The 22,962-nt window shown below is 41.0% G+C and overlaps 2 long non-coding RNA genes across 4 annotated transcripts; one reads left to right on the top strand and one right to left on the bottom strand.

The window, feature by feature from the left end:
- Positions 1–525: 525 nt before the first annotated feature.
- LOC135492424 (uncharacterized) lies at positions 526–5,171 on the bottom strand. 2 transcript variants are annotated; one of them, XR_010448078.1, is made up of 5 exons: positions 5,073–5,171; positions 3,525–3,593; positions 1,803–1,843; positions 1,263–1,416; positions 526–741 (listed from the first exon to the last, which is right to left on the bottom strand). It is a non-coding gene; the product is annotated as an uncharacterized LOC135492424 (long non-coding RNA). The 2 variants fall into 2 exon arrangements; XR_010448079.1 differs by lacking the exon at positions 5,073–5,171 and adding an exon at positions 3,937–4,056.
- A 7,142-nt stretch (positions 5,172–12,313) lies between these two features.
- Positions 12,314–20,985, top strand: LOC135492395 (uncharacterized). 2 transcript variants are annotated; one of them, XR_010448071.1, is made up of 6 exons: positions 12,314–12,546; positions 13,035–13,147; positions 13,334–13,483; positions 13,862–13,999; positions 14,311–14,721; positions 17,228–20,985. It is a non-coding gene; the product is annotated as an uncharacterized LOC135492395 (long non-coding RNA). The 2 variants fall into 2 exon arrangements; XR_010448072.1 differs by having other exon boundaries at positions 12,314–12,551.
- The last annotated feature ends 1,977 nt before the right edge of the window (positions 20,986–22,962 follow it).

Below are 22,962 nucleotides of genomic sequence, written 5' to 3'. Positions count from 1 at the left end.
GAGGTATCCACCGAGGGAGGCTCCAAGTCCAATGTACATGTAAAGTACGCTGTAATTTGCAATCCTAGCACATGTAGCCAGACTTCTCTATTCATGCCAATTCAAGAGAAACTCAGTATCAAGTGCCGGTCTGGATATTGTCTCAAGGTATGCATTCAGGGACCATCTCACAGGTACATGTTTTTTGAAGCAAAAATGACTCAAGTCACTTAGTCTTGGGTGTGACCACACTCAAAAAGACTAAATGACTTACCCGTAGTCTTTTAGGCTTCAAAATACTTTTGAGATGGTCCCTTATAATACATGTAGTCAAGTCGCTGTGAGGTAGCAAAGATAAAGGCAAGACTATATGTATCTAATAATATGAAAAACGCCACGTTTATTAAATGATACATGTATACAACAGCCACAGATTGTCTGAAAAAACAATAATTCCACAGTACATGTACATGTAACTTACATTTACTTTTAATGAGACCTTTGAAAGATATGATAAGTTTACATTGTTACTATATTTGTGCAAATTCAATATTATCCATTATGTAATCTTTCATCAAAAGTGATCATGTGAGTTTATGTCAGAATGAATAATGCGTGGAGGTGAAGAAGGAATACCGAAATACGTGAATTCCACTGAACAAAAAAACACAGGTGGGAGGATTTGCACAAATTCACATAAATTTTTTCAACAATCGAAAGGGCTAAGACATGAGGTGCATCACTTCTTGTGCGTTCCTGAACCTAAAATAGAGGAAATTAAAAGAACCACTATTATGCAGATATTAGTATCACACGACATCATATCATTTTCTTCCAAGGGTACACTACCAAAATATATGGAATTAAGGCGAAGAAAACAAGCAAATCTCAATTACACTGCATTCATGCTGCAACCTCATACTAGTTTGAGATGCCTTTGAACCAAAGACTTCCACTGCTTTGAAGAGTTCCCAACAATTTTCTCACCAGCGAAGTGTTTTTATTGAATAGAAACCGTTCTGTAATTGCAATACAAAAGCCTTTTGAATGGACAGGTGAGTTTTATGACATCTTTTAATGTATCATCTGAAGGAATTTCAATAAATTGATTGTCAATCCTTCCTTTTGACTCCACAATTCTGATAAACGATAATTATGTGATAAGCTACAGTTGTTCGAATTGGGCACTACCTCTAAGAAACTGCTGCATCAGCCTGACTCACAACCACTACAACATCAACTGCATAGAGCACACAGCCATAATCCTTTCAATCATGATTTACCTAATTTTTCTTTGTAAGAAGAGATGAGAGGAGAAGTTACGTCTTCCGCTTTCACCCATGAGTTGTGGGACGCATCATATCCTTGCCACTTTATGTAATACGTGTTGTTTTTGGGGTCGTAGTTGTCTATTCTCTCAGCTGCGCAATAAGTCTCCTGCAAAATAAGTCAATTACATTTCATTTTGATGGCCATGCGACCAAATTGCCCCCCCCCCCCCGATTGGATATGAGGATACAGGGGTCAGTTCCTCATTAAACCTTTCAACAACTGAACATTTGGCTAAATGTTTCTTTGTAATCTCATTGCATCATGCACTCCGAGGAGTCCATTATTTCAATGGAAATATCACATAACTGTTTGTTTTTGCACCGCAAATTAAATTTCTAAATCAGCTTATGGTTGCAAATTTCTATCAAAAATCCTATCCTCCTGATGATGTGATGCAATGATGCCATGAAGACAAGTGCTACATTTTCTATATATCTTATGACCACTGTTATTTCCAACACGGCAACTTGAATCTAATAAAAATTTCTTACCCTTCGCCTTGCTTGCTTTTCCCTTGCTGGGCTTTTCTTTTCTGAAAAAAGTGGTACGTGTTTCCATTGATAGTGCTTCTTACATGTACATGTACAATAAGAAAACCGCACGAGTGTCTGATCCGAGTATCCAGATTGCACGAGATGATTTTCTACGGCTTGAAAAGCTCTCACCCTGCGTAGAAAATCATCGAGTGCAATCTGGATACTCGGATCAGACACTCGTGCAGTTTTCTATTTATCATATACGTCTGCCAGATCACTGCACTTAGGGTACATGATAAAAGTGCTTAACGACAGACAAAGTCAAAGCCAACAATGCTGGACAAGATGAAATCGTAAGGATATAAGCTCACCCATGTGAGCCAAGAATAGAAAATGCCACAACATTACCATGACAAAAAAGGGAACTATTGACTTTTACACTAGAATAAGAAATTACAATTAGAAAATTAGACAACCAAACCATTGGGTACATGCGTACTGGTTATCAAATTGGATATTGGTGGTGCAATAATAACACACACTCAGGTTTGGTAAGAAAGAATTTGAAAATACACTATCATTTCTCGAGGCCAAGGCAAAAATTAGAGAGTACAGTCGTGCTCGAAAGTTTACATACAATTCAAAGGATGATATAACCTTGTCTCTTTCTCTGCAACTACAGAACGCGGGAATAGTATATAGTTTACAGGAAGTCTATCATCACATCTCGTCATCAACTAAAAAACATACTTCTGTTTCATTAATTTCATTGTTTTTATGAGCTCTATTTGAGAACAATGCATATTTCAGAGTGTCATAAGTTTACATACACCTACCTTATCTACTAGTTGTTTGGCCTTGAGGTGGGCAAATATGTTATGCAATGGCTTTTATCTTGTCTCCACTACCTGTTGACCATCATGATTATGTCATAGCTCAGGTGGCGCCACTGTAGCAGTATTAAAGGGACTGGGTTTCTGCTCAGGTCATTTGCCAGCTTAGAGCCATCATGGGGAAGTCAAAGGAGTACTCTCAAGATCTGATAGAGTCGCCTGTCCACTTGAACCAGTCTGGTACTTCACTAAGAGCCATTTTCAAGCAGCTTGATATGCCACGGGCGTCAGTTCAGACAATAAAGCGGAAGTACAGGGACCCAGGGACAACAGCAGCCTTACCAAGGTCAGTAAGAAAGCGCAAGCTGACAGCCAAAGATGAGCCCACATTGGTTAGAAAGGTGCACATTAACCCTGAGACGACCAAGAAACACCTCTGCCAGGAATTAGAAGCTACAGAGACAAATGTGTCACTGTCCACTGTCCAGAAGGTCCTGCATCGTAGTGGACTACGAGGCTGCAGGGCAAGAAAGAAGCCTTTACTTCAAAAAGGCTACCGGGAAGCAAGGCTGAAGTTTGCGAGAGAACATGTGGGCAAATACAGAGCCTTCTGGAGGAGTGTTCTTTGGTCTGATGAGACTAAAAGCGAAGTCTTCGGCCACAACTACCAGCAGTACGTTTGGCAAAACGGGGGGGGGGGTGGTAATCCAAAGAACACCGTACTGACTGTGAAGCACGGAGGTGGCAGCATTATGCTATGGGGATGTTTTGCTGCGGAACCTTGACAAACATGCCACAGGTTTTCCCATAAAGTCATGATGACAGATTGGACATGACAAGTAAAGTCTGAACAATCTCAAGGTCTAAAAAGAATTCGGTGATGGAAACTTGGTCACACACATACCTTAGCTTTGACTGACTTCCTATTGTTCACAGGTTGAGAAGTTGCCTCAGGCCTACTTGCTGGTGCAGCCTGTAAAAGAGAAGGCAAACACATCTGGGTCAGACGGTCTAGCAAAGAGGTCACATGCCACAATCTGAAGATTATTGTCAGTCACTTTTAGTGGCAGTGTATCTGCTTCTCAATCTTTTGGGTATTATTTGTACCTCTGCATACAACCAATTGGCAATGAAATCGGAAAAAAGATTTCAAAGATGGCTGCTATGCAGCCAGAATTTTCGCAAAGATGAAGAAGTTAAAATTTAGAATGGCAATTCCCAATGATGCTAACATTGCACGATAATATATCGCCAGGTCTGCTTTGTATCCCCATTTTACTATTTCTGTCATGCAGACATGGCGCTAATTTAATTACCCTTTAAAAAGTGGCAGTACTGTACTGTCATCATAATCATTGTGGGTCCACTTTTAATAACCATTCCTGGTCCTCAGTGGTTCAGTTACAATAACAGCGTGCGTGAGGAAGTCACTCATAATTCATTTACTAAATTAATGTACCGGTAGGCCTGGCCTGGTGGGCTGCTAAGCTTCTGTAAATGCAGTGCTAGATACCATGGCTATCTACATTTGTACCATACCATCATCTTCTCACGATGTGGCAGTACAATAGACAGTTTCGAGAAAGACCCTGACCAAACTCCTCGCATGCGTGGAGAGTGTCCAGAACAATACGAGAAGGATTAAAACTTTATTCTCTCCATTGTTTGGTTGCAGAGAGAGGGAAACGGGAAAGAGTCACAGTTGCATCCTTTTTTTTCACAATCCAAATGCCAATTTTGTTTGCACATGTACCAAGTTTGAAGGGAACCTTTTCAGAGTAAGCCTATGACTGTAAATAAGTGTAATGTATTTGCTGTAGTAAAAGTCCAGATTTCCAAGATTACGTAACAACTTGGACAAAACTATAGCCTCGCTATACGATACTCGCATTTCATGATTTTGGCATCGACATTATTCAATTGTGATTGTCGTCACACTGTGGGCTTATAATAAACCGTGAGATGCACTTAATGATTACCTACCCATATCGCGATATCACAAGTTTGTATCTCACAGTTTATGTGATTTATAATAGCCCACACTGTCACTGCGTCTGCATGGCCATGGCCATGATGGCCCGTGAGTGTGAGCGTCAGTGAGTGTGCTCACCTAACATAACATTAACAATAATCCCAATACTAAGTAATAGGCCTACCCATCTCCTATAGGTGAAACAAGCAAACAAATCAAGATTCCGCTTATGTCAAGGGTCCATAAATAACTTTATACCTCTGTCAGTCTGCACAGCAGCTGCCTGCTGTTCATGCATTTCATTTCAGTTACATTCGATGCATCATCATGTGCATAGGCCTATGTTATTGACATTGTATGCAGTCTGTACCGAAAGGGGCTGGCTGGTTTGGTTGGCCTAACGCCGCCAATGTCGATTATGTAAAGAAAACTTCACAATAATATTGATACCTGCTAAATCTTCATTAACCATGCTATTACCTGTATCATTATTGTTACTGGTAGAATCCATTTCGTCCCGATGGTAAGCGATATATTACGACAAATGAATTGAGGTCCGACTCTTAAGAAATTCTGCTAACCGGGCATTTCGCAATCTTGAGACTGGAGGCGCTGATTTCGTCACTTTCGCCCTTGACTTTCGCAATGCATTCGAAGAACCTCTGTTGGCGTCGTGATTACGTTCGGTTGACTAATCACCCAGCGGAATAGGAAAAAGTAGGCCTATCATCCTGAGCTTGGGGGCATTTCCAATCAAACGTCAGGTGGAGAGAGTAAAAAAATCAATGTGCAGCCAAAGGCGTGGTGGTGGTTGGGGTCCGTGGGCGGGCACGTTTATGGGTGGGGATCAGGGGAGGGTACTCTTCCACTATTTTCCTTGTGCTTGCAAGCTGACTCGGGCTGATATCTTCAGAGGACTACAATAACGATTACACTGGACCGGTGTAGAAGTTTAAAATGTCCTAGGATAGAATGTCCGGGAATCAAAGGATTCTATTATGCGCTTCAATCTCTGAGCTATTGCATTGTCAGTCATGGTCTCGATAGACCAGATAATAGGACCATAAAAATATTATTATTATAGCAGAATACAATAGGGCCGGACACTTTTTCCAGGGGACATTTTCTACTTTTACACCGGCAGTTCGTACTGGTCGGGTCGCACGGTCGGAGCGCATAACCAGATGTTCGGTAATTCAAAGCATTGCCTGCACTAAAAAGGGTAGGGCAAATGCGGGGTCTATGGTAGGGTGGAATCGGAGGGGGGGGGGGGCGGGCGGGCGGGGGGGCGCCCGGGGAGCGGGGACGAGCGGACAGTGACCATATATTAAAACAAAAGATCAACAACCTAACCTCCTTCACTATAACGGACTCCTGATTGGCTGTTCATTAATCGTAGAATGCCCACGATATAAAGGCCAGATGTCAATCGTACATATACCACGTTTGTTTGGAGGAGACTACGTTGTATTATTATACAATATAAGCAGTGAGTCCAGGTGTCCGAGTCACGCGGTTCCAAGTCGGAGGATTGCGCTGACAGCAGTAAGTCCTTAAAGGGATGGCCAGTGATCTTGGCACAGTTAACGTTCCGATCATGGTCACCTGGTACGAGGCGTCCAATCATAGCTTCCCAATGGTCTTCAGCTACCAGGGGGAGGCACTTGACATTGTTAGGTCTCTCTCTGGACGGCCTCGTACCCTGGACCGGGTTGCTCCTTTAATTAGTATTCGTCTTCCGTAATCCTGGACTCTGAGCTCGTGACTTGGCATCTGGGTATTTAAGCACTGGGCACGCCGGCTCTCTCTCTCTCTCTTTCCTCTCTTGGGCGGCCCAGCTTGCATCCAATAGTGTCTAGCTAAATCAGAAACTCCTAAATCAAGTAAGTACAAATAAACTATTATATGATTACTCCTGACTTCCGAGTTCATTCTCTGCTAAGTTAGTATGTCTGCAAGTTCAGCATCGGTCTACGGCACCAGGTCTCTTGAGAGATGTTCGTTAACCTCAGGGACGCTGAGAACACTGCCTCAAAACCACTATCGTGTGCTTGGATCCCCTCACTTATATTGTTATCTAGCACGTCAACTATATCCAGACCCAACCCTATCCGACCCCACTCGCCAGGCCAGCAAATGATTGTTGGCATGTTAGCACGTCGTTAGGGAGAACCCAAATGACATTTTTTTATCACTATGATGACCTCTTCCCGGCTGTGGAGATTGGGTTTTTCCTCATTACGAAGTTGCTTCATAACGCGGGGAAATCGGAAGATTGATAAACATCTGTACACCATCAGGTGGCCCCGTTACCAACAGACGACGTACCCGTATAGATGTCCGTTCAACTGCTTAAACTGTTGCATTAATAAATGTAACTAGCGGAACACCGCACCATTCATGCATAATGCACATTAAGCTGGAGTCCCTCAATCTGGCATGTTAACCTCGATTGCAAGATGCCATGTACAATCTAGTCTCAAGAAAATGAAAAAGAATCTCTCAATCGCATATTGTTCAATTCTCGCCAATAAAAGAAAAAGAAGATGCAATACAATGATTTACATCTTTTAGAAATAAATGGTCATTGCCGTCGGACCAAGACAAATGGCTGTCAAGATGTGTGAATGTTTCCATTCTTTCCATTAAGCACTTTCAATTTTCAGCACTTCTCGCTGCCTTTATCCCATTTCCCTTTTCACGAAAGTTTGAATTTCACTCTTCCCCCAACAGTAAGCTATAGCAACACTCTATCTATCGATTATACCCAACTGCCCCCCCCCCCGCTACATATCAAAATAAACCCAGTTTACTCCGTTCCCAATCTTGTGCACAGGCCAACACATGATATTAGTCCAAATTGTATGAGATAAAACGCTTTCAGCTTGTACTCATGTGAAGAAAGTTCATATTAGCTGCACGTTCAGTCGCCCAAAATGTTGCATGAATGCAACTAGCAGCACACTGCATCATTATGCAGAGGAACCATCGGAGCACGGCATCATTATGCAGAGGAACCAGCTGAGCACTGTGCATCAATATGCACAAAAGAAGAAGGAAATATCTACCAGCACTGATCAAACTGATCATTATGACTTATTTGTCGTTCAGCCTCATGCTTGATTCAGTGTCATGTACAGTCAAACAAATCGGTCAACGTACTTATAATATGTATTCAGGATCGAAAGAAGAACTTAAGCTGAGGGATGCCAAAATAACTATGAAATTTTGCAATCATTTCATAACTTATTTAAAAAGGAACCTGTGTTATGGGTGAAATCACAAATGTTTTACTCAAATACTCAATGTACTTCAATCCCGCTAGCCGCAGATTTTGTTAGGTTTTTAAGATGTTTGCAAATTATTTGACCAGATCATCCATGATGGCCTTCAATTGCCTTCATTTCCTATACCCTATTACCCTGGCATAATGAAAGAGGACTCGCAAGGAGCCTCATAAGAATATTAGCCAACCACAGAAGCTTAATAGGCCGTGTTAACCATCCATGCACTGAGGTGAAAAGTGTGCAGACATGGCAGTTGCAGCTCGACACGAACACGAAAAAATAATTCAAATTGATAATATATTTTATGCATGCACAGATTACAATCCTAAAAAACTTAGACCTAAGAACATTATGCCACTCCAAATAAATATTTCACTTGATGTGTCATGCTTGCACAATTGATTATTAGATGCATTATGATGACCCTTAATTCGTAAAATATAGATGACCTAATGTTTTAGAATGTAAATGCGTTCTATATATATGTTGCTATTACTAGTATCTGTTTAGCTGTAATAAAAAATGGTCCAGTGTACAGAAAGAAACATGAAACTCTACATCAATGATTGGTTTCGGGATTAAAAGATGATGCTAGAAAAAACTACATTTTATCTTTAGCTTTTTCCAAAAGAGTACTTCGAATCGAATCTTTTTGTTTGATCAGATTTTGCACCTTGCCTTTGATTTGTGTCCATGTCCGCTTTTTCAACGTAGGATACTTATCCATGACACGTTCAGCATCTGCTTTACGAGGAACCCTGTCATTCGTGATGTTTCGTTGGAAACCGATCTGTAGAAAATGTATTTCTTCTTTGGACCATTAGATCCAAGATTTCTTGCCTGACCTTGATTTTGACACTTTAGTGATTGACTTTTCAGACAGCAAGCTATCATTACCTGAGTCTGTGCTTGACTCATCACCTGATTTAGTTAGTACGTAATGTTCGTCTAAAAAAGAATCGTCTTGTGTTGTTTCTTCTGACATGTCATAATTTGTCACTTTCTTGCTCTTTCGTTTAGGAAGACTTTTTGAAGCTTTCGGTTCTTGTACTTTACACTTCTTCGAATCTTTCTCCCTTTTGTCACACTTGGGCGGTTTTCTCTTCTTCGCCTTTTTTTCTTTGCTGGAAGCCTCATGAGACAACGGTTCTAAATCCATTCGTTCCTCGCCGTCGCCAACTCCGAACTTATCATCACTGCCGTCATTGTTGTCCTCTGGTAGCTCCACATCTACAAGTACATCGAAGCACTTTTATTTAACAAATAAGTCATATAAAACAATGCCAGATACGTTATTTTCATCAAGTTTTGCTTATCTCGTTTGGTACATCTCACAATCCTGCCCAAACCACTTGTGTGTCTCACGTTGGAGGCTGGTCTGACAACATTTAAATACGGTAACTTGTATCTTGTGTGACTCAGTTAGAAAATAGAGTAGGCTTCATATATATATATATATATGTATATATACATATATATATATGTTTATTTCGTACTAGGTACAATCAGAGGTGCATGGTGTTGAAATATATACAGTGCTGTAACAAGTTTGACAAAATATCGATACAAAATGAGGACATATAATTTAGTTGTACATGAGGCACTCCAGCGGTAGAATCCCATCAACCGAGGGAGTCACCTAAGATGTACATAAATGGTCTAATATCTCATTGATCTCCTCCGTTGCTAAGAATCCATCACCCGAGTCCCTCATGTGAAGCAACTCTTGAATCTGAGTACACAGAAATGACGATTGGATTTTCCATGACTTTGTAAGACACCCTCTCCTTATCAGATCCATTCTTGGTACACGGTGCCTTGCACTAATTACAGTCAAGGACTTGCCAACAGACGATGTGCTGCCCGCCAGTACCATCTGTGTGCACATGTTGAGGAGTGAATTTGAAGATTGAGTAGAATTAGATATAAAGTTAATGAGGCGCTTTTCAAGGGTTATCATGATGTCATAATCATCAATGATAGCGGGAATAAGGTTATTGTGGGTTCTGGGTGAAATACCGAGAACCCTACGCACACACTTCCTCCACGCAGTGTAAACACGCTGTATTTGGGGGTGAGCCAAATCCAGCACAGGGCTGCCGTAGAGGGACATACAGAAACTCTTGAATAGACCATATCTCACCACTGCAGAGGCATATTGAAACTGCGCTAGTAATAGATTCGTACGCTTGTACATATCCGATATTGTTGTTTCGATTCTCTCTCCCTCCATATTTGGCCCTATAGGAATTCCGAGATGTATATCATGTAAACTAGGGATCATGTCGATACCATTAAACCGGACCACAATGCCTTCAGTATTCCTTAAGCCAAACACCAGCAGTTTAGATTTTCCAGCATTGAACTTGATCTTGTACTCTTTAGAATAGTCATCACACAGTTTAAGCATTTGTCGCAGAGCCCAGAGCGACGGGGCAAGAATGATGACGTCATCGGCATACGCAAAAGCTCCAGCAAAAATATGGCCAACATAGCACCCTACTTTTGAAGTCTTCAGCTTATCTAGTAGTTCCCCAATGTATAAATTGAAAAGGATCGGAGATAACACGCCTCCCTGTTTAACTCCATTAGAGACAGAAAATGAGGGGGAGGTATAATCATCCCACCTAATATTCACTCTTTGAATGGTATACAAATTCGCTAGAAAGCGTGAAATAAGGGGGCACAACCCCTTGCGTTGCAATATCCTGAATAACTTGATAAAGTTGATACAATCGAATGCCTTGGATGCGTCCAGGATTACAGAATACACTGGGGTATCATTATTGATGTAATATCTTATCACCTCTTCCGTAACAAAACTACAAGAAACTGTAGAAAGACCCTTTTTGAATCCAAACTGACTGTCACTTGAAGTCAGAATATCACTATATCTATCAAGAATGATATAATCAAGTACTTCACCAATAATACTACTGATGGCAATACCTCGGTAATTATCAGACTGATTTAGCGATTTCCTTACATTTTTAGGGATCGGGATAACGGTAGACATAGAAAAGTCGCTGGGGCAAGACCTATGGTATACCATGGAGGTCAGTAAGAACGACAGATGAACGTGCAGCATACGAGTGGCGTTAATGAAGTGATCAGATGAAACATTCCTAATGCTATCACTCTTTCCCTTGTTTAAGCGCCTGATACCGGCCAAAATGTCGTGAACATCGAAATGGTGAGGTTTCACACATTCACCTCTGCCACATCTACGGTAGATATCCTTTCTTATATCACCTTGCAACACTGCAAGGTCTTCATCACGATATGACACAGAGTTATAGAGGGTACGGAATTTCTCAACAAACAACTCCCCGATCTCAGCTTTACCTGATCTACCGTCCATAGTCATTGATACCGGCCTAGCTTTTCCCCGCACTCGCTTAACCTCACTCCAGAAATCATTCGTCTTGTTCCTAAGAGCATTAGCGAGTTTATCTGCTGACACCCGTTCCCTGTCCTTCTTCACATGTTTCACCGCAAGATGGTATTCAGCACGTGTGCGTCGCCTTATCTCTGCAATAACACCCATTCTCGGTCGACCGTTATCCTTCCAGATTTTGTGCCATAATAGTGCCCTTTCCTTGGGTGCACGAACCTGGTCATTCCAGCCCGCTATCCCATTAGGTTTGTTAACCTGATTTGGTCTACACTTTGGGATGCTATTCTCACTTGCCAGTAAACAGGCATTGACAATCTCATTGTGATACCTTTCAATTCCATTACCATGCAGTGGGCATGTGAAGTGGCGACATAATAAGGCATCGGTAGGAATTTGAATATTACCAAGGCGCAAATCTAACTCATTTTTGTAACGGTCCAAGTTCTCAGGAGTTGCCTTTCCCAACATGGTTTACCGTGCGTGATATGCATCGCCCTGTCAATTTTCTGAACAGGCACTTCCATTGTAATGTGGAGGCTGGAATGATCAGATACATTTGTCCCACTGTGTACCACATGATAGCTTTTTATTAAATCAAAAATATTGTGAGAAACTAAGAAGTGGTCTAACTTCGACCTTACACCAGAGATTTTACTCTCAAAGGTGAAATCTACCTCAGCCTTTATGTGGTTTATACCGCACCGCAAGGTTTCCTCAGTCATGAACCGTTGCAGTGCTACAGTGTGACCAGACCGTGGCCTATCAAAATCTGTATTCCAGTCCCCACCAATGGATAAGTAATTGGCATCAGTACTATCGCACAGCCTGGAAATCTCTCTGAGCACCTCAACGTACTCCAAGACATTCTCTGGACAATCAGTAGGCATATATACGTTAACAAATAGAAAGCACATATTGTTCTCATTAAACCGTACTTGAATGGCACAAAGTCGACTTGACTTGCACTCAATTGGTGTAACTGACGCTGCAATGTTCGGGGACCAGAGAATCGCACACCCCCTATACGGCGATCAGGGTTCGCCAGTCTACCTCTCTGGCTGGGCACCACCTCCACAGCTAGGAACCTCTCTGACCAGGCACCACGGATGCGCATGCTCCGTTTGGATCTATTCCGTTTCCGTTTTGATCACTTCCGGTAACGCAGGCGCATTGAAGTTGAGGAAAATATTAACTTAATATCGTATCCGTATTTCGCGTAGCTAATGCCTGAAATGCAGTGGCAGTGCCCAATCATGGCATAGTGATAGTAGTAAGGTGGATGCCTCATAGACATAGACAGTCATACTATGTACTGTAACGTAAATCATGAAATACAGGCCACAGGCACAGCACAGGGCGTCTCCAAAAAAAGGTAAGGCTAAACTTTAGAATCCCCCGATCGGAAATGACGTAGTTTGATCGCATTCAACTATAAATCCATTGAACAGTGGTGCTTGGTTAGTCAACCGATGACCTTTTTTTGGGGTGTGATCGGGGATTCTAAACTCGTTCCCAATCTACATGCAACGATTGGCCACCTGAATGCGAATGTTCCAAAGATAGGACTAGGGTTTAGGGTGCTGAAATGAAGTCGATGGCGGCCTGTCCTGAACATCACAGCTCTTCTGTGGTGTTGGTTCACTGAACATCTGCCCGTTCCTCCTATTGGGAATAGTTTTACCCCAATATGAGACTTTAATCTTTTAGGAGCAACAGCAAAGCTGGAATAATTTTTACATGTGTTCAATTCCTTTGTAGAGAAAGAAAAAGACACGGAAGAGAAGAAACATAAGAAGGATGATCTTGGTGCATTCCATAGTTGGCCACATTACATAAAGCTCTATGACAAGGGGGCTTACTCTAATTACAAGGTAAGATCTCATGAAAATGAGGGCATGTCTTCCTACCAATGTCAAGATTAAGTCACTTGAGCTTCTTCAATAGAAAAAGATATCGAATGTTGGGTCCAACTGTATCAGTTTCAAGCTTAGAACAACCAGATGCCAAGTGATTCTATCAGTCTAAACAACTTCTCATTATTCTCCTCTCACTTGCAGATTTCGCTCGACCTGAGCACCACAGACAAATTCGGTTCCCCCTCAAGGCCATCTTAGAGGTCCTTTCCCAAATTCTCGAGATTGCTGGTTTGCGCGAAATTGGAGAGCAGGCTAATATCAATGTCTGTCAAGCGTGAAAATAGACACGAGGTATTGTTGTATTTTATCGATTGAAATCCTCCATGCTACAAATGGAAAACTACTTGGACATGTTGGAGAATAACACTTCCAATGACACATACAGTACACTGAAGAAAAAGTCGAGTTTTTCCTTCATGGCAGTGTTGTTTAGAATGACTATACTAAGGTGTGGACAGATATTTCATCAGCATCCCTCCCTTTGGAATTGCTGGCTACCTCCATGATCTGCTCCTCTAATTTTTCACTTCAGCATGTCAAGTTTGATCACTGGTCTGATGCCAATAAGCCTTGAGGATGCTGCACATGCAAGTCATAATGCCAGTCCCAATCACTTTGCCCAATACAAATATTCTGTGAATTAAATGTTTGAATGTGATTTTTTCCAAGGTGTGTGTTTGAAGTGTCTCTGCGATCTCCTGAAGAAGTTTCTGCAAAGTCGCCATTGGATACGGACACCCAGTGGCCTAGTCTTGGTGATAGGACACTGGTGCCTCTTGCAGATAAGCTACTGCTTCATTCAGCGAGGTAAGCAAGATGAACAAAACTTGAGGCCTGCAGAGAAAACTTGGCTTCATTGAACAAACTTGTGTTATGTGACCTAAACTCGGATGGGTAGTTAGTCTGAACATGGATGAATCATTCAATAGATTAACTCAGTGTTGCTCAAACAGGTAATCCCACACCTTCTGAGTCCAGGGATGATATAAGCCAAACTAACCTTCATAGCACTGTCTACTTGGTCATGATTTTGATCTAATTGAAGAAGTCCTGTAAAACTACTCATCCAAGCTGCTGTACCATTTCTGTCAAGTTATTGTCATTGTTTTCCTTTTAAGATTATTAAACATGTGTTACCACGTGATCGCTGAGCGACATCCTGGCCTCCTGGCCCCCAGCCCAGCAAGGCGTCGCTACCATCGCTGCCGAATGCTCCGACTCTAAGCCCCATCAAGATCAAGACGAAGGGCAAGGAGGCAGACGCGGCTGGGAGCCAGCCAAGTCAAGGCACGGAGATAAAACAACCTGGACGACCAGTCAGAAGTCTCTATGTGATCATTGATTGCCTGCCTTCATTATTCAGCATCTGAAAGTGCGGCTGGAAATCGACAGCCCCACTCAGCAATGAGAAGCCCATCATGTTGTCACACTACCCCGGCGGACATGAACCTGACCCGTATGAGCAGGCGAGGCTGGGTCGCCGTGTCTGGAATGTCTGGCTGCTATTCTATCAGGCATGCCAGGAATATGTAAGTTAGGTTCAACTCAAATTGATGAGGAAAAGTCAATGTAAAGTTCATGGTGCTTATACTGTGAATCAGTCTGGAGGCATATTGCACTTGGTTTGGCATGGAGTCTAAAATGTTACAAACTTAAACCTTACACCATCATGTCATTCGTTTACTGTATTGTTTCCTTATGAAGTTTTGGCTCACGTGTAAGCCTATGCGATAGCGCGTCGTCGTCTTTAAACATTGGTGGCACGTTTTGTTAGCGCTAAAGCTACTAAACTCAAACTAGGTACACATGTACCCCTGGGTGACAAGGTCACAGACGTCAAAGTTTTCCTATTGCACCGCCATTTTACTATGACGGCATATTTTGTAACTACTTAAGCTACAGATCCCTTACTTGGCACAAATGTACCCCTTGGTGACCTCACTCATAGACCGAACTGGCGGGATTTTTATGGTAGGGTGCATCACATAACCAACGTTTTTTTTATTTGACCTATTTTTCAAGGTCTCGGAGGTCAAAGTTAGCAGAATCACCGATCGGTAGCATGTTCGTTTCTATTTGAACTAGAAGGTTCTAAACTAGTGTCGTGACCAAGTGATCCGAGCGGTAGAAATCACGGTCACTTTCTCCTTGACTGAGAATAGATTAAACATCCCAAATAGTCCCAGACAGAATATAGTTCCCTTACATAATTAATATTACTCCACAGTCACATGTTCAAACATGCCCCAGGCACCTGGCACCTGATCTAAACAATACCAGTAATCCCCCCCAGCAACAAAGCATCAGATATCTACACCCCACAACAAAGGAAACATTGAGCCCCAGTGGCCTTATCATACACAGATACAAGGATTATTCCTTAACGAACCAGGCCTGTCTGGACCCACAGAATGGCTATGACTTAGATGCATACTTAGAAATCTAGATATAATAATTGACTATGATGTTGCTTTATACCACTAAATCTTAAATCAAAGCTTTAATAATGACAATATTTACCGCAACAATTAAACAAGCTACAGGACTACAACGACTACAAGTACCTGAAATAGAACATGAAATAATACAAAGATACTCACTCTGAAATAGATGCAACACACCAAGAGCAAAACAGCAACAAGTATCCAACATGGATGTAGCAATAAGAATGAGGTGAAGCAGTGTGAGGTATAAGGAGTCTGGCCCAAAGTAATTAAATGTATTCCCCCAAGGTGTCTTTAAGACAGCTAATTGCCCCAAGCAAGATGCTCACCCAGAAAACCCAAATGTTACTGGAAACCGGTATCCAGTAAAAAAGGTACAGGTAAAAAAGGTACAGGTAAAAAAGGTACGGTAAAAAAGGTACAGGAAAAAAAGGTACAAGTAAAAAAGGTATCGGTAAAAAAGGTACAGGAAAAAAAGGTATCGGTAAAAAAGGTACAGGAAAAAAAGGTATCGGTAAAAAAGGTACAAGAAAAATTGGGGACTAGGTAAAAAAGGTACAGACACTTTTTAAAAAGTTATTGTATGAAATTCGTTGATTCTCACATTGACTGAATGGGTACTGATGGCCAATGTCCTCTTTGATTACTCATTTACAGTTAGAAGCCCTTAGTTTCATAGTTACAAAAGTGCGAAAGAAACCCTGAATGTATTAAAACCGTTGGTATCAGTAAAATAAATATTCCAGGTGGTATCAGCTTGGGAAGACCTTCCTAATTAATACCAGACCTGGAACAATCCACCTTGGACAAGGGATTTTCTGATTGATTGTTAATTGGATTAATTACAGTAGCCATAATTATGCTTTGGCAATTAGAAGTTAATCAACTTTACTCTAGCAAGGAAGTAATTAGTTTGGATACACAAAAAACAAATAACCAACACATAACATGGTTTCCATTTGACTGACTGATTGAAAACATATCTAAACTTTGCCTATCTCAGTATAAGTTACCTCCACCACACAACATCTACATAATAATCATAATAACCCCAAAATTTGACTTCATTTACAATAAACAAGACGTGCAATTTATAACATTTGACAGCAAAGACACCATACCTGTACCTTTTTTACCTAGTCCCCATTTTTCTTATACCTTTTTTACCTGTACCTTTTTTTCCTGTACCTTTTTTACCGATACCTTTTTTACTTGTACCTTTTTTACCGATACCTTTTTTACTTGTACCTTTTTTTCCTGTACCTTTTTTACCGTACCTTTTTTACCTGTACCTTTTTTACCTGTACCTTTTTTACCTACATTCCTGGAAACCATGCACCCAAGCCAAGGAATAGTAAGGAGAGTAACCCCAGCTAAACCATTATCCTCACACTAGTGTGGACATGTATCTAGAGACCCTCTATTCAGCCCTTTAATTTTGGCCTGTTGCCTCGACCAAAGAAATGATACACACTACTTTACCAATGTCCTAAACTGTGCCGTAAGCAAAACCTTTTTGAACACACACGTGAGCACATGCCTGACATTGTCCATGGACCATTTCATTATTAAAATTCTTGAAATTTTTCAGGGACAAGGTCGAGCGTGCGGCGAGAGAAGAACGCCTTGCAGAACTCCAAAACTCGGATGACATTGATGATCCTAAAATAAAGCGAGAAATTGAGCAAATCCTCAAGATGATGATAGGAGAGGGATCAGGCATGAGCGCGGTTGTGTTGAAAGATTTAGAAATTAAAAAGAAACGTGCAAAATCACCGACGTTGGATCCTCGTAGTGCACCAAGAACGCCCTCTGCAGCAGTTGAACTACACCTCAAGACTAGATACGAGTCACTGGTTTTTGCGTGTAAGTTTATCGTTTTCCTTGAACTGCACTAAAACTTGCATTTCAGAGCTTGTAAATAGTGTATGCTGCTTGGAAAGATAAACCTGGGGTGGACACCACCTTCAGGTTGTCATTTCTTATGATACAGTTACCCCAAAAATTATTTGTACACTTACGAAAAATTGCATTATTTCCAAACCAGAGTCAAAATAACTGAAATAACTACTAATATGATTATATTGTTAGTTAATTTATTTGCAATCTCAATACATTTACAGTTTCTTTGTTTTGGATTAACTGATTCAATTCAGTTCGGTTTTAAAAGAACCGTTTTGGTTTAAGCATCCTTGGCACCAGTGGTTTTCCTTGTAGGGGTGGTTTTTGGATTGAGATGTGATTTTGAACCGAATTGAGTCTGACGCCCCAATACGGCAATATCAAACATTTAATTCGAATTCAATTCGTGTTGAAACCCCAGTGTGATCCGAAGTTTAAACCCACCATTACATTCCTCAATATTTAATCTGTCGCCTGAGCTGGTTTTGTCAAGTTTTTTTTGTACACGAAACTGTCACCAATAGATGTCAAAATTTTGTTCAGCATTGAATTGTAGCCGTTGTGGAGAAACGGCTGGAGAAACAGAGCCGATATTTTGTAGTCTTTTTTACCGTAGCTTTTTTTACCGTAGCCTTTTTTACCTGCAATTGTTTTCTTAGTGCACCAAAAAGTCATTTCGGGTACAATTCAAGGAACTATGAATGACCCCTGTCACAGGCAATATGACAAACAATCAGAAAAAGTAACCTTTTTTACCGTAGCCTTTTTTACCTGTAGTCACGGTAAAAAAGGCCCAGTAAAAAAGGCTACGGTAAAAAATTTGGGGAGAAAATTGGCTCGAGAAAATGATGAAGCAGCTTTGAGACTACTTCAATTTGTGACAATATTTGTATTGCCTACTAACTTATAATAATCATTTACTGTGTTTTAGTCTTACTGTCTGCAAACCCAGTCACCTTTGGCGACACCTTTTTGTTAACTGTAATCAGATCAGTTCCCATGCTTTGGACCCTAATTAGCCTTTCCTTTGTTCTGTAATCATAATCTCTTAAGCTGTTTGACCTTTGTTTGTGGGCTTGGTGATGAGCTTTGGGACTAGGCCTTTGCCCTAGACCCTTTGTCTGGCATTTTGAGATTGATGCTGCTGTATTTTCATTGGTTGCTCCTCTTCATTAGTTAGTGCTGATTGGTTAAGACTCTGTTTTAGGGTTAGGCTATTTACCCATTGGAGGAGGTAAGGCATGTAGGGTGGTCTAGTATATAAGGTGATGTTTTGGGGGTGGGGTCAGAGAATCTGTTTAATATTTGGTAAACTGTGTTAATATCAGAACATTTCATAGTCTTTTCTCTTGAAATGGTCGAGAGCAGGTTACCTCCACAGCCAGGCACCACCAAGTTGAAAAAGCAGCGAATGTGTCCCTGGCCTCATGCAATTGAATACTTGAACAAATAAAACTTTGAATCTGTTCAATATTGGGTAAACTGTGTTAATAACAGAACATTTCAGTCATTTCTCTTGGAATGGTCGAGAGCAGGTTACCTCCACAGCCAGGCACCACCAAGTGAAAAAAGCATTGTATGTGTCCCTGGCCTTATGCAATTGAATACTAGTACAAATAAAACTTTGAATCTGTTCAATATTGGGTAAACTGTGTTGATAACAGAACATTTCAGTCATTTCTCTTGAAATGGTCCAGAGAAGGTTACCTCCACAGCCAGGCACCACCAAGTTGAAAAAGCAGTGTATGTGTCCCTGGCCTTAAACAATTGATTACTAGTACAAATAAAGCTTTGAATCTGTTTAATGTTTGGTAAACTGTGTTAATATCAGAACATTTCATAGTCTTTTCTCTTGAAATGGTCGAGAGCAGGTTACCTCCACAGCCAGGCACCACCAAGTTGAAAAAGCAGTGAATGTGTCCCTGGCCTCATGCAATTGAATACTTGAACAAATAAAACTTTGAATCTGTTCAATATTGGGTAAACTGTGTTAATAACAGAACATTTCAGTCATTTCTCTTGGAATGGTCGAGAGCAGGTTACCTCCACAGCCAGGCACCACCAAGTGAAAAAAGCATTGTATGCGTCCCTGGCCTTATGCAATTGAATACTAGTACAAATAAAACTTTGAATCTGTTCAATATTGGGTAAACTGTGTTAATAACAGAACATTTCAGTCATTTCTCTTGAAATGGTCCAGAGAAGGTTACCTCCACAGCCAGGCACCACCAAGTTGAAAAAGCAGTGTATGTGTCCCTGACCTTAAACAATTGATTACTTGAACAAATAAAACTTTGAATCTGTTTAATATTTGGTAAACTGTGTTAATATCAGAACATTCCAAAGTCTTTTCTCTTGAAATGGTCGAGAGCAGGTTACCTCCACAGCCAGGCACCACCAAGTTGAAAAAGCAGTGAATGTGTCCCTGGCCTCATGCAATTGAATACTTGAACAAATAAAACTTTGAATCTGTTCAATATTGGGTAAACTGTGTTAATAACAGAACATTTCAGTCATTTCTCTTGGAATGGTCGAGAGCAGGTTACCTCCACAGCCAGGCACCACCAAGTGAAAAAAGCATTGTATGTGTCCCTGGCCTTATGCAATTGAATACTTGTACAAATAAAACTTTGAATCTGTTCAATATTGGGTAAACTGTGTTAATAACAGAACATTTCATAATCTTTTCTCTTGAAATGGTCGAAAGCAGGTTACCTCCACAGCCAGGCACCACCAAGTGAAAAAAGCATTGTATGTGTCCCTGGCCTTATGCAATTGAATACTTGTACAAATAAAATTTTGAATCTGTTCAATATTTGGTAAACTGTGTTAATAACAGAACATTTCATAGTCTTTTCTCTTGAAATGGTCGAGAGCAGGTTACCTCCACAGCCAGGCACCACCAAGTGAAAAAAGCAGTGTATGTGTCCCTGGCCTTATACATTTGATTACTTGAACAAATAAAACTTTGAGTCTGTTCAATATTGGGTAAACTGTGTTAATAACAGAACATTTCATAGTTATAATTAGTTACTATATTTATAAAATGTATTCAATTGTATAAGGCCAGGGACACATAGACTGCTGTTTTCACTTGGTGGTGCCTGGCTGTGGAGGTAACCTGCTCTCGACCATTTCAAGTGAAATGACTATGAAATGTTCTGTAATTAACACAGTTTGCCCAATATTGAACAGATTGGGTTATTGATCAGTTTGGAAGGAACTTCTTTGAAATATTCAATATTGGGTGGATTGTGGTAATAACTTTATAGTCATTTTACTTAAAAAGTCAAGAGTGGTATTCATTGATTGTAGTCACAGTGTAAAATGTTCAATTCTCATCAGGAGGTTTTTATTAATAGATATGCGAATGTGTCCACTGAACAAAATTGTTGTAATTCAAATGATGTCTATTGATTGATTAATAAATACATCTTTAAAACTAAATGGTGTGGTCATTTCATTACTTGGACCCTTCAGCCTGGAAATTCTTCTTCTTTGTGTTCATTTCCATCTAACAGACTCCCCAGACTTACTAGTAATCAGAAGCGGAGTTGGTGTTCGTCAGCCGGTCAAGTCTCCCTCCTCAACGCTGCAAGCGTTGGGCATCTTCCCAGGTTGTGCTCTACAGTCATTGGCTCGATCTGGGGGGTGTCGCTATCTCCTTACTCCTAGACAGAAGCCTGGAACAAGCTGGACATCGGGCAGCAAACCCAATATCAATGTGCTCAGAACACTTCTCAAGTAATTAGTGTTTCTAGTGATCTATAGCCTATACCTAATACAATAGTGATGGTTTCGGGCAGGGCTTAGAGGAGGCTTAGAGTAACGAGACTAGTATATAGCAGGCCCGGGAAAGCAGGGGCGTAGGTAGCAGAGGGGGGGGGGGCAAATGCCCAAATGCCCCCTCCCCCCGAGGTCACCAAAATATGTGTTTTTGGCCAAAAGATTTCATAAAGGGTCATTTTGTCCCAGAGAGCCTTTTGCCCCCCCCCGCCAGACCAAAAAGCTAGCTACGCCCCTGGCCCTGTAGGTGTATAGTATAATTTACTCTAAGTAAGGGCAGGGCAATAAGGAAAGGTGCTATGCTACATGTAGGCCCTATTATATCCTCCACCCGAGGTCACCAAAATATGTGTTTTTGGCCAAAAGATTTCATAAAGGGTCATTTTGTCCCAGAGAGCCTTTTGCCCCCCCCCCCCGCCAGACCAAAAAGCTAGCTACGCCCCTGGCCCTGTAGGTGTATAGTATAATTTACTCTAAGTAAGGGCAGGGCAATAAGGAAAGGTGCTATGCTACATGTAGGCCCTATTATATCCTCCACCCGAGGTCACCAAAATATGTGTTTTTGGCCAAAAGATTTCATAAAGGGTCATTTTGTCCCCCAGAGAGCCTTTTGCCCCCCCCCCCCCCCCGCCAGACCAAAAAGCTAGCTACGCCCCTGGCCCTGTAGGTGTATAGTATAATTTACTCTAAGTAAGGGCAGGGCAATAAGGAAAGGTGCTATGCTGATATTAAATGCCCTCAACAATAGAACACCGGCACCATTCAATAGGACTCTAAAGAGGCCAAGACCCTTCATCCGAAGAAGAACAATACAGGCGGGCATCAGGAAAGGGAGGGCATTTGATTCTATCACAGCGGAACAATATATCTCCCTTTTCCCACAAGAACTAATATTCCTCACAAAGGAAAGAATATATGTATTGTGGTGGTAGGAATCTAGGTAATTCTAAGCTATTTTAACAAAAACCCTTACAGGCCTTTTTGTCTCAAAATAGCTTAGAAACCCCTAAGAACCAGACACCACAATACATATATTCTATCATTCTTCAGTGAAGCGTTGCAGTGAAATGGTAAGGGAATACTAGAGCTCAATGGGTTAATGTAATCATGACTTACTGTATTCCAACAGAAAGTACACGTCAATAGCTTCCCAAGGATACATCATTGCAAATATACATTGAGAAATGGCAGAGAAATGAACCATTGAAGTTCGCACATCTTGATAGTCCCAGCGTATTCCAATAAATGCTGTAGGCCTACAATACAGCTGTTACAGTGATTAATCATTGTTGCTTGAATCTATTTAAAATAATGTTGACAGTGTCTGCATGTACATGGTAACATATGTTACCAAACAATACTCACGTCCCAAAGTATTACAATGGTCTATTGTTCGTTAATGCGTTTATCCGACAGAATTTCCAGACATTATTTTAACGACCGCAAAAATAATTTTCAGCGCTGAAAATATTTTCTAAAATTCTGTCGGATAAACGCATTAAGACACAATAGGCCTTTTCATGTTTTTGACAAGCAAAAATAATTAATGATTGCAACATCTGATATGGCCATTGTAATTTTCAAGCACAAATAATTAATTACTGCAACATCTGATATGGCCATTGTACAACTTAATAT

The sequence above is a fragment of the Lineus longissimus genome, chromosome 8 (assembly GCF_910592395.1).
Source record: "Lineus longissimus chromosome 8, tnLinLong1.2, whole genome shotgun sequence".
NCBI classification, from domain to species: Eukaryota; Metazoa; Nemertea; class Pilidiophora; order Heteronemertea; family Lineidae; genus Lineus; species Lineus longissimus.
Note: the sequence above shows the minus strand (reverse complement) of the source record. Positions and strands in the feature narration are given on the sequence as shown.